Below are 12,938 nucleotides of genomic sequence, written 5' to 3' on the forward strand. Positions count from 1 at the left end.
TTCAATGCAAGCAAGCTAGATATTCTACACAGGCGTACCGTTAGCGAGGCTACCGATGTAACATGTCACAAGGGAGAAGTCTCGGAGCACCGTCGCAGCAGCGGGTCTTATAGTCACGCCCCTAGCGGTGACAACGAGCAGCGAGCATCACCCCGGGTTCAGTACGAATACGATTTCACTACATTCTCCCCCTGTCAGAATTATACGGCCGCGTGGCTAAAAGCGAGTGAGCGTCAGCACGAATAGGGTGCGGAGTATCAGTCGACCCAACCGTATCGGGCCGGGCGGCGAATTTCTCTGCCAGCACGCGTCCGAAATTCCCCGGGTACGGCATCACGTATCCCTGTGTCCCCGGCGTCAGAGGCGCCAACAGGGTCGGGTGACGAAGGGGGTAACTCCAAGTCGTCGGGCCCGGGTAGTCTCGACGAGGGGAGGGTCGGTGGACTGTCGGCGATGAGAGCGTCGGGAGAGGCCATAGTCTCATAGATGGGTTCGATCGGTTCGTCCGATTCCCTACTAAGGTCGTCGACCCCGCAAGGGGCAAGGTGACGAACGGAGACAGTAGTCTCACGGCCATCAGACGTCATCACACGAGCATGCTCAGGATTAGCCTGGAGAATCTGCACTTTGTCCACTAGGGGGTCGTACTTGCTCGCGCGAACCGCCCGTTTAAGGTAGGCCGGCCCGGGCCCAGCGAGCCAACTGGGCAAAGACCGTATACACCCCGAGCTCCTGGGGTGGTGGAAAAGTCGCTCGTGGGGAGTTTGGTTGGTTGCCATACTCAGGAGAGCCCTGATCGAGTTCAACGCCGCAGGTAGCGACCAAGCCCATTTATCGAGGCCCCAGCCGAGGGTCCGGAGGTGGAGCATGACGGCCCTCCAGATAATCCCGTTGAAGCGTTCGATCTGCCCATTAGCCTGAGGTCTGTACGGCGTGGTGTAACTAGACGCAATGTTATTTTGGAGCAGATAGCCGCGCACCTCCTGAGACAAGAAGACCGCACCCCGGTCGGTATGGACATAGGCCGGGTAACCGAACATTGAGAACAAGTTCTGTAAGCATCGCATCACCGTGGCAGCAGTCATGTCCGCGCACGTATAAGCAAAGGGGAATCGCGAGTACTCATCAACGATAGTGAGCAGAGAGCGAGAGCCGCTCGACACCGGCAATGGGCCCTTGAAATCCATCGCCAAGCGTTCCCACGGGCGTGTAGCCTTCACCAGAGTCCCCATGGGAGGGTTATAGAAACGCGGTTTGATTTCCGCGCAGATAGCGCAGTCGCGACAGATACGGCGGATATCGTCAATCGAGTAAGGGAGATTCCCACTCCGCACGAAATGAGCGAAACGCGTTACGCCGGGATGGCCCGCAGTGGCATGCAGCACCCGTAGGCCCTCCAAAGAGGTGATTCCAGCACATGTAGCCGGTCGTGATAAAGCATCGGCGGCCTGGTTATCCTTCCCCGGGCGATATTTGATGGTGTAACAGAAGTCGGCGAGTTCGATACGCCAGCGAGTGATTTTCTCGTTCTTAATGCGCTGGGCATGTAAGGTGTCGTACATGAACGCAACGCTTTGCTGGTCCGTGATGATTTGGAAGCTCCGCCCGAGTAGGTACGGGCGCCATCGCCGAATAGACTCGACGATCGCATACGCTTCCTTTTCAACGGACGAGTGCCTCCGCTCAGCGGTGGTAAGAGTCCGTGAAAAGAAAGCCACGGGACGCCCCCCTTGGGAGAGGGTCGCTGCGCGATGGCCTGATCCGAGGCGTCACTTTCGAGGACGAACGAGCCGCTCTCGTCGATGGTCGCCACGGCGGCTCGGGCGATGTCGGTCTTAAGGCCTTCAAAGGCCGTCAATGCGGCCGAACTCAAGGGAAAGGTGTCGCAGGCCACAAGGGGGCGAAGTTTCGCGGAGAAACTTTGCACCCATTTGGAGTAATGGGCGAACAGCCCAAGGGCGTGCTTCAGGGACGCCCGATCGCAGGGAGGGGCCATGTCGAGCAAAGGTCGCAGACGCTCCTTATCCGGAGCGACAGAGCCATGGGTCACGGTGTACCCCAGAAGATCTATCGTGCGTAGGGAGTATCGGCACTTATCCTCGTTCATAGTTAAGTGATACCGCTGCGCGACCTCAAGGAAGCGCTTCAGATTAGCATCATGGTGCCCTTGGTCATATCCACAAATCGTAAGATTATCGAGGTAGACGAAAACATCGGTTAAGTGCTCCCGCGCAACGAGGTCATCCATGGCTCTCTGGAAACAAGCGACCCCGTTCGTTACCCCAAAAGGCAATCGCGTAAATTGATACAACCGCTGCCCCGACTCGAAAGCGGTATAGATACGATCCGCCCTAGAGATAGGGATCTGGTGGTACGCACTACGGAGATCGAGAGTGCTATAGACCGAATACTGGGACACCTGTTGCACTAGCGCGTCCATCCCCGGAAGGGGTTGGCATCCAGCTGTGTAAAGCGGTTAATCGTTTGGGAATAGTCGATTACCATGCGTCTGCGATGGGCCTCGCTGCGCACCACCAAGACCTGGGCGCGCCACGGCGACCTACTAGGCTCTATGATGCCGTCTTTCAAGAGCTGAGCCGTTTCGTCCGCAATGAATTGCATGTCAGCGTGAGAGTAGCGTCGTGATTTTACCGCGACAGGGGTGCAGTCGGAGGTTAGATTGGGGAACAGCGAAAGCGGCTGGACGTCCATTTGCGCTAGGGCGCACACCGCTAGCGCGTCGTCCGCCCCCACAACAAGAGTGTCAGGCCCACCAAACTCCATTACCAGACGTCCATGCAGCTTAAGAAAATCGTGTCCTAACAGAATATCAGCACATAATGCGGGTAAAACCATAAGGTGTACATCAGGGAAAACCCGTCCCTTTAGCACGAGTTTTAATCGGCATTCCCCCTTCGTGCTGAGCCGAAGCCCCTGGGAAGCCATGAAGATCCGTCTCGTAGACCGCCAGATCCGCCATCCATGCCTGAGCACAAGTCGCTGGTCGATAAAACTATCCGTAGATCCTGTATCCACCAAGGCCCGAACACAATGGCCTTCAACCATAAGGGGAATAAGGGCTTGAGCCAGGCCAGACGAGGCTGCTGGGAGCGGGACTGAGCCCCCCGAATGGGTCGGACCAGCCTCGCGGGTGGATCCTATGCCAGCAGCAGTTTTGCGGTCGTGGCCGGAGTCTGCGTTGACCATGGGGAATCCATTATCGTCATCAGAGGGCTTTCCCCAGCATTCCGGTGTTTCGCGATTCAAAATCTGACAATTCTGACGAGAAAAGGCCTCCGTAGTAGTTGACATCGCCTTTTGACACTTTTGGCAGAAAAAGGCTTCCGTAGTATCCGAAATCGCCTTTTGACATTTTTGGCAGGAAAAGGCTTCCGTAGTATTCGAAATCGCCTTTTGACATTTATGGCCGCTTTGACAAAAGGCTTCCGTAGTATTCGAAATCGCCTTTTGACATTTTTGGCCGCTTTGACAAAAGGCCTCCGTAGTATTTGAAAGCTCCCTTAACTCCTTTGTCGGGGCGTGGGCCGCTGTTAGCTCGTGGACGACTCGAGGAGTACGAGGGGCTTGGCGAGGTTTCAAAGCCCCTTGCGTGGCCCGGAGTTTGGCCAAGGACACGGCCTTTGTGCCCGATGGAGAAGGAGACGGTGGTGGCTGTCCGGTGACGCCCGCCAAGGACGTCTGAGCGCCCAGGGGGCAGCAGAGAGGGGCCCTCCCCTTCGAAGTCGGGTAAGGCGCCGGGTGTCGGGCTTGGCTGGCGGGCTCCGCTATGAGCCCATTCAAGGTCGCTACGCCCGCGCGACCGCGACTGCGCGAGTCAACGTGCCGCGAGCCGCGTGCCGTTTTCCTGTACACTTTCGCGTAATGTCCCTTTAGCGAGCACAAATGGCATATAGCGTCACGTGCCGGACACACGACCCGGGCATGACGAGGCCCTCCACAGAAAAAGCATGCGGCCCCGCGCAAGGCCTTGGGTCTGCTGGTCATAACGGCAGCCGTCAGGGCTGGGTCATCCTCCGGAGCATCCCGGAGTTCAGCGAGCGGATCCGCGTCCTCGGCGGTAGCACTTTCCGGCCGGGCGTGTAGTGTGGTGCCCGCCAAAAGGCGTGTGCGGTCGTAGGTGTGCGATTGCATCCGCGCTTCGGTGTATACTGTCGCTTGTTCGAGTGCCGTAGCGAAGGTCAGGTCGGTCTTCTCCAAGAGTTTGAGCCTTAGTTCCTGGGAGGAGACCCCAGCAATGAAGGCATCTAAAAGACGATCATCCTGAGCCTGCGCGGGAGTCCGTGGCTCCCTGACGCTGTCCAGCAAAAGCTGCCGGAGCTCTTGGGCATAGTGGTCCATCGCCTCGTTGGGTTGCTGACGTCGCGTTTGCAACAAATAGCGTGCGTACACCGGGCTCTTTTCCTTTATGTATAGCCGTTTAAGCTCGGCGATGGAGAGGTCGTACGTCGCGCATTGAGCGATAGCGTTGTACACCCGGTAGTCGATTTTTGCGTGGAGAGTGGCTAGCTTCGCGGCAGCCGTCGGTGCAGTCTCAGGCTCATCAAAAAGATTCTGCAGTTGTCGGAGCCAGTGCTTCAGCTGCAAGCCTCCATCCGCGGCTTGAGGGTCGGCGCTGAAGATGGACACCGTCAGCGTCTTGTTGCAGCCATGGATCTTAAATGCAATTAAGTGTTGTGGAAAACCAATCAGGTCCACACAACTTTAGTCCAATGGTTGGTTTAATTGCATTTAGATCATCACATCATTCCTGTAAAGTAGAAATACACAATAAGTATACGATGCAACATCTCATGGGTCCATTCATATCATTCAATGCAAGCAAGCTAGATATTCTATACAGGCGTACCGTTAGCGAGGCTACCGATGTAACATGTCACAAGGGAGAAGTCTCGGAGCACCGTCGCAGCAGCGGGTCTTATAGTCACGCCCCTAGCGGTGACAACGAGCAGCGAGCATCACCCCGGGTTCAGTACGAATACGATTTCACATATTGAAAATCGCAGTGCGCACATGCACCTTCCTCTACTCAACCCCAACACACACTGCAGAAATGGATTTAATCGGACAAGCCGTTCTGCTCGAAATTGATGGAAACTAATTTCAAGATGGCTGCCGTGGCGGCCATATTGAAAATCGCAGCGCGCCCATTTTCGAAAGGCACCTTCCTCTACTCAGCCCCAACACACACTGCAAACATGGATTTAATCGGACAAGCCGTTCTGCTCGAAATTGACGGTAACCAATTTCAACATGGCTACCGTGGCGGCCATATTGAAAATCGCAGCGCGCCCATTTTTGAATGAAACTTTCCGCTACTCAACCCCAACACACACTGCAAAAATGAATTTAATCGGACAAGCCATTCTGCTCAAAATTGACGGAAACCAATTTCAAGATGGCTACCGTGGCGGCCGTATTGAAAATCGCAGCGTGCCCATTTTTGAAAGGAACCTTCCTCTACTCAACCCCAACACACTCTGCACAAATGGATTTAATCTGACAAGCCGTTCTGCTCGAAATTGACGGAAACCAATTTCAAGATGGCTGCCGTGGCGGCCATATTGAAAATCGCAGTGCGCCCATTTTCGAAAGGAACCTTCCTCTACTCAACCCCAACACACACTGCAAACATGGATTTAATCGGACAGGCCTGCTCGAAATTGATGGAAACCAAAAGTTGACGGACACCTAGATGGCTGCCGTGGCGGCCATATTAAAAATTGCAGCGTGCTCATTTTCGAAACGAACCTTCCTCTACTCAACCCCAACACACACTGCAAAAATGGATTTAATCGGACAAGCCGTTCTTGAAATTGACGGAAACCAAAAGTTGACGGATGCCCGCCCGGACGACGCCCGTGACGACAATACCCCTTAGCCCAATTTGGGCTGAGGGGTGATCACTCATTCAACCAGTTTGAATGGAGAAAAGGAGTCATTCTGCTGTTTTGTGTCACTGTGTGTACCACAATGAGCATGGAGAAAAGAAAGAAAACCAGAGAATTGTCTGAGGAGGTCAGACACAAGATTGGAGCCAAACATGGACAATCTCAAGGCTACAAGTCCATCTCCAGCTACTTTGATGTTCCTGTGTCCATCGTATGCTATGTTATCAGGAAGTTTAAGGCCCATGGCACTGTAGCCAACCTCACTGGATGTGGCTGCAAGAGAAAACTTGATCGAAGATTGCAGCGAAGGATTGTTTGAATGGTGGAGAAAGCACCTCGATCAACTGCCAAACAGATTCAAGCTGACCTTCAGACACAAGGTACGACAGTTTCAACTCACACCATCTGTCGCCAACTCAATGAAAGGGGGTTCTATGGTAGGAGACCCAGGAGGATCCCACTGCTAAGAAAGCCAAAACACACATGAACAAGCCAAAATCCTTCTGGGAGAATGTCCTGTGGAGAGATGAGACCAAATTAGAGCTTTTTTGTCAAGCACATCATCTCTATGTTTACAGAAAACAAAATGAAGCCTTCAAATAAAAGAACACCTTCCCTACAGTCAAACATGGAGGAGGTTCAGTGATGTTTTGGGGTTGCTGTGCTGCCTCTGGCACTGGGTACTTTGAATGTGTGCATGACATCATGAAATCAGGAGATTACCAAGGCATTTTGGGGCACAATGTTCAACCCAGTGTCAGAAAGCTGGGTCTCCATTGAAGGTCATGGGTCTTGCAGCAGGACAATGACCCCAAACACACTTCAAACATAGGGGCAATACCCCTGGCGCTCACCTGGTAGAATAAACAGTATATACTGCACCAACTAGGCATTTTAAACCAATTTCAGTGGTTGCTAGAAGAGAGGGCAGCACGTAGTGTCATACTAACATAATCATAAAACTTTAAACAAACAAACAAAAAAATACCTATTTTTGGAGGCAATCCCCCTCCCCCAACCCCATATACCTCCTAAGACCCCAATTTTTCTAATGCCTTGAACAAACATTGGTACATCATGGGTGATTACGTTTGTGGTGAAGTTTCATCGAAATTGCGTTTGTAGTTTCTGAGAAGAAAGCAAATACCTATTTTGGGGGGCAACCCTCCCTCCCCCCATAAACCCCTAAAGGGGCAGATTTTTTAAATGCCATGAACAAACTTTGGTACAGCATGGGTGGTGAAGGTTGTGGTCAAGTTTGTGGTCAGGTTTCATCAAAACTGTGAGTGTAGTTTCAGAAAAGAAAGCAAATACCTATTTTGGGGGTTCAAACTTGGACCCCCCTTGAACCTCCTTAGACTTTGATTTTCTTAGTGCCGTGAACATTTGGTACATCACAGGTGATGAAGGTTGTGATCAAGTTTCATTGAAATAGTTTGTATAGTTTCAGAGGAAAAAGCAAATTCCTATTTTTGGGGGTCAAACCTGGATCCACTTTGACCCCCGGTAGACCCCCTTAGACCCCGATTATTTTAATGCCGTAACCAAACTTTAGTCACAACACAACAAATATCATTTGTGCCAAATTTGGTCACAATCGATCAGTGCTTTCTGAGAAGAAGTTTCAAGTGTTTTACGGACTGACGGATGGACGGACAACATGCCATCGCATAAGCTCCCCTGAACTTCGTTCCAGGTGAGCTATTAAAGAAGATATAAGCACATCTGATGCTAAGTCCAAGGCTTCAGACTTTGGCATTTAGGTCCCATGTATTACAGAAGTACATAGCGAAGGAACATGGAAAACACATGTTGTCACGCGTAGCAACAACTCCACCAACTGACTTTCCTTTATACTGTACTAGCTGAAGTACCCGGCGTTGCCCGGGGAAATTCAATTCAATATGTATTTAAATATTTCCTGCATGGACAATCACAAAATCTATCAGTCGATCACTCCCGGGAAAAACGCAGGCAGGGTATAGGCAACATACTCACTTGAGGCCTGAACACGGAGGTGTAATAGCAAACCTGTGTGAAGCAATATTTTTTAATAACAGGCGCACGTGTAAACACTATAATAATGAAATATCTCTTGTTAACAACAAATAACTATAACCTCAACATACGATCTTCACAATACATATTACTCAATCACTCCTGGGAAAAACTCAGGCAAGGTATAAGCAACATACTCACTTGAGGCCTGAACACGGAGGTGTAATAGTAAACCTGTGTGAAGCAATATTTTTAACAACAGGCGCACGTGTAAACACGATGACAATTAAATATCTCTTGTTAACAACAAATAACTATAACCTCAACATACGATCTTCACAATACATATTACTCGATCTTCACAACACATACTAGTACCCGACTGCAAAGCCGCAATGAGCCGGCGAAGCCAAAGCCTCTTGCCACTATTTTACCCATCACTCTGGCATCAGTAGATTAGGTAGTTGGTAGTAGGTACCGTACCTAGTTCAAAATGACACCATTTGCATTCTGGATGAGATTAAAATTTATAAAATTTCCTTCTTGATTAATTCGGTGAATTCCGTCTCAATTTCGGATATTTCCGGCCGTGAAAAACTATCCCCTACAGCCGCGAGATTTCTAAAAAATAATTATTCGTCAATTTTAGAATATTTGACGCCGTTTTCAGCCTCCGAAACGCGGTAATAAGCTTTTTTGAAATATTTTTTCAAATACTCGAATCTTATTGGTTCCGGTGTTTGGTGACGATTTTCGTTGAAGATAACCAGGGCCTGGGAAACGAGGTTGGTCTTAAAGTATTTTAATTACAAATTAGAGGTGCATAAGTTTGTGAATCAAAAGAAGACGGGTGAAACAAACTCCTATTGAACTTTTTCTCAATTTTTTATGCATTCTTCCGCATCCGCAAGATGGCGGCCTCCATGGAGCGATTTGGTTTTTGACATATTTTTTCAAATGCTCGAATCTCATTGGTTCCGGTGTTTGGTGACGATTTTCGTTGAAGATAACCAGAGCCCATGCGGGCCCGGGGAACGAGGTTGGTCTTAAAGTATTTTAATTACAAATTAGAGGTGCATAAGATTGTGAATCAAAAAAAGGACAGGTGAAACAAACTCCTATTGAACTTTTTCGCAATTTTTGTGCATACTTCCGCATCCGCAAGATGGCGGCCTCCATTGAGCGATTTGGTGCGTCAAAGCTTGGAATTCTCAAAGGATCCAGCAAAATCTGGTTTTTCAACATTATACGTACGCGTTCATTCACAACACCGGCTTCGCCGGCTATTACTCGATCACTCCTGGGAAAAACGCAGGCAGGGTATAAGCAACATACTCACTTGAAACCTGAACACGGAGGTGTAATAGTAAACCTGTGTGAAGCAATATTTTTAACTAGCGGGGTCACCCGTGGGAATCCCACGGGCATGGATGTGTGTGACATTTCGACATATTGAGTTATATGCTGCACATTCATTTTTACAAAATGGTTACTGGCAAGTCATCAGATCCAGAAATGGTGTGAATTTAGTTATTTCACATAATATGTGACCCCTCACTCCTCTCCACCTGACACTCTCCTGTCTCCACCTGACACTCTCCTGTCTCCACCTGACACTCTCCTCTCTCCACCTAGCACTCCTCTCCTCTCCAAACCCTCACATCCCTCTCCTTTCCAATCCCTCACCTCTCCAATCCCTCACACTCCTCTCCTCTCCAATCCTTCACACGCCTCTCCAATCGCGCCTCACACTCCTCTCCAATCGCGCCTCACACTCCTCTCCAATCGCGCCTCACACTCCTCTCCAATCGTGCCTCACACTCCTCTCCAATCGTGCCTCACACTCCCCTCCAATCACTCCTCTCCAATCGTGCCTCACACTCCTCTCCAATCACGCCTCACACTCCTCTCCAATCGTGCCTCACACTCCTCTCCAATCGCGCCTCACACTCCTCTCCAATCGCGCCTCACTCGCCTCTCCAATCGGCTTTCCCCGTCTCGTTTCTCTCCTTTTTCTCCCGTCTCGTTCTTTTTCTTGCTCCAAATCGGCCCGTCGGAATCGGAAATCGGCCCGTCTCGCCCGTCGGAATCGGAAATCGGCCCGTCTTGCTTTTGTGCTTGTGCGTAAATAAATTGTGTTCATGACACCATTTCTGGTGTTGGGCTAGCGGCTAGGGTGCCGGCTTAGGATCCTGGGTTCGAATCTCGGTCGATCGCCGAATTAATGCCAGGGGGGTTGACTCAGCCTGTCATCCTTCCGAGGTCGGCTAATTGAGTACCAGTTCACTGGTAGTGGTAATTCCCTGTTTGTCGTTGAAGGCGGCAAAAAGGGTTGGCGTCAGGAAGGGCATCCGGCCGTAAAACATTGCTTCAAAAAGGGGACAAAAAAACAACAACTACCACGGTCCCCGAAAAGGCCAACCCCCGCTTTGCGGGGAAAAATGGCCTCTAAATGGTGGTTTTTACACCATTTCTGGATCTGATGACTTGCCAGTAACCATTTTGTAAAAATGAATGTGCAGCATCTAACTCAATATGTCGAAATGTCACACACATCCATGCCCGTGGGATTCCCACGGGTGACCCCGCAAGTTTGCATTGACGTTCGTCGATGGACTCGTTCGCCCGTCTCATTCGTTTTCTTGCTGCATCCTGTTCAAGTCTGCGTTCTTCATCGATCGTCTCATTCATTTTGGAAATAGAAGTTTCCACGCAGCGCATGAATTGTCACGATCCTCAAGAGGAATTTGTCTCGTAATCATCAGACATCAAATGATAAATGGCAAGTAAATTATATTGTGGAAAATTAAAGATTTCAAATAAACCTATTTAAAGTGTATTCGCACATAACTAATTTTAAAAAACGAAGAAATATCTCTCGGTAATTTCCTGAAACATATTTTACTTCCGGCTAATAATGTTGAATTAAATAAAAACGAAGAAATATATGTCGGCATCATTGTTGACGTTTTTGTGACGACTGTCATCAAACGAAAAAGTAATATATCTTAACGGAAAAGCAAAAGCGAATTTTTAATATATATCGACACGTTGCCGTCGGTGTCATGTTGGGCGGTGTATGATACACCATGACGCGATTTTTAAAAATATATCTCTGCATTTTCCCGCGTGTGTGGAATGTTCTCAATTATTGCTGACACCGAGTCCAAAACCATCGATAAAAATGAAATCATATGGTGAGTTAGATTGGAGATAAAGGCGTGAGAGAGACTCAATGGCCTTGAAGTTGAAGTTACAGGCGTTTGAGAATTCATTTCGTTCCATAAACGGCAACTTTCATTGGATTTCCTTCCCGTTTTTTTTCAACCGAGTCGAAAACTATGTTAGCGACTGTGAAAAATGAAATGATATATCGAATTTTTAATATGTATCGACACGTTGCCGTCGGTGTCATGTTAGGCGGTGTATGATACACCATGACGCGATTTTAAAAAATATATCTGCATTTTCCCGCGTGTGTGGAATGTTCTCAATTATTGCTGACACCGACTCTAAAACCATCGATAAAAATGAAATCATATGGTGAGTTAGATTGGAGATAAAGGCGTGAGAGAGACTCAATGGCCTTGAAGTTACAGGCATTTGAGAATTCATTTCGTTCTATAAACGGCAACTTTCATCGGATTTTCTTCTCGTTTTTTTTCAACCGAGTCTAAAACTATGTTAGCGACTGTGAAAAATGAAATGATATATCGAATTTAAAATAGATATCGACACATTGCCGTCGGTGTCATGTTGGGCGGTGTATGATACACCATGACGCGATTTTAAAAAATATATCTCTGCATTTTCCCGCGTGTGTGGAATGTTTGTGGAAAATTAAAGATTTCAAATAAACCTATTTAAAGTGTATGCGCACATAACTAATAAAAAAAACGAAGAAATATCTCTCGGTAATTTCCTGAAACATATTTTACTTCCGGCTAATATGTTGAATGAAATAAAAACGAAGAAATATATGTCGGCATCATTGTTGACGTTTTTGTGACGACTATCATCAAACGAAATAGTAATATATCATAACGGAAAAGCAAAAGCGAATTTTTAATATATATCGACACATTGCCGGCGGTGTCATGTTGGGCGGTGTATGATACACCATGACGCGATTTTAAAAAATATATCTCTGCATTTTCCCGCGTGTGTGGATTGTTCTCAATTATTGCTGACACCGAGTCTAAAAGTAAAACCATCGATAAAAATGAAATCATATGGTGAGTTAGATTGGAGATAAAGGCGTGAGAGAGACTCAATGGCCTTGAAGTTACAGGCCTTTGAGAATTCATTTCGTTCTATAAACGGCAACTTTCATCGGATTTTCTTCCCGTTTTTTTTCAACCGAGTCTAAAACTATGTTAGCGACTGTGAAAAATGAAATGATTTATCGAATTTGATTTGAAATAAAACTGGGGGAGAGCAAGACACCACGGGCCTACAAAACAGGACTCAAAGCTATGCGAGTTAATAAAATGGTGGATATTTGTTTATAGCCACTCCCAGAATGGGTGGAGCTATGGGTGGAGCTACTCTGCAAACCGAGTAAGCCACACCCCGGACAGACACCCAACAGATAGACAGACAGACAGACAGAATCATCTACGGCTATTATAATATAGATAACAGGTGCACGTGTAAACACTATGATAATTAAATATCTCTTATTAACAACAAATAACTATAAAAGTATAACCTCAACATACGATCCTCACAATACATATTACTCGATCGCTCCCGGAAAAATCCCAGGCAGGCTATAAGAGTTCCTATTGAACTTTTTCGCAATTTTTGTGCATACTTCCGCATCCGCATCCGCCAATTGTGTAATTTTTTTAAATATTTATTTATTTATTTATCCAAACATGGCCCTCGTTTTTCTTCTGGATGAAAGAGGAGGCCATGCCATACAGAACATAAACTGTGCTACCTGGCGGAGGTGTGCGCTCTGCCGAGTGACGTTCTCGTTTCATCAAGTGTCGCTCTATGAGTATTGAGTGATTTCTAGTCTCTCTG

The sequence above is a fragment of the Myxine glutinosa genome, chromosome 14 (assembly GCF_964187855.1).
Source record: "Myxine glutinosa chromosome 14, kmMyxGlut1.1, whole genome shotgun sequence".
Lineage (NCBI taxonomy): Eukaryota > Metazoa > Chordata > Myxini > Myxiniformes > Myxinidae > Myxine > Myxine glutinosa.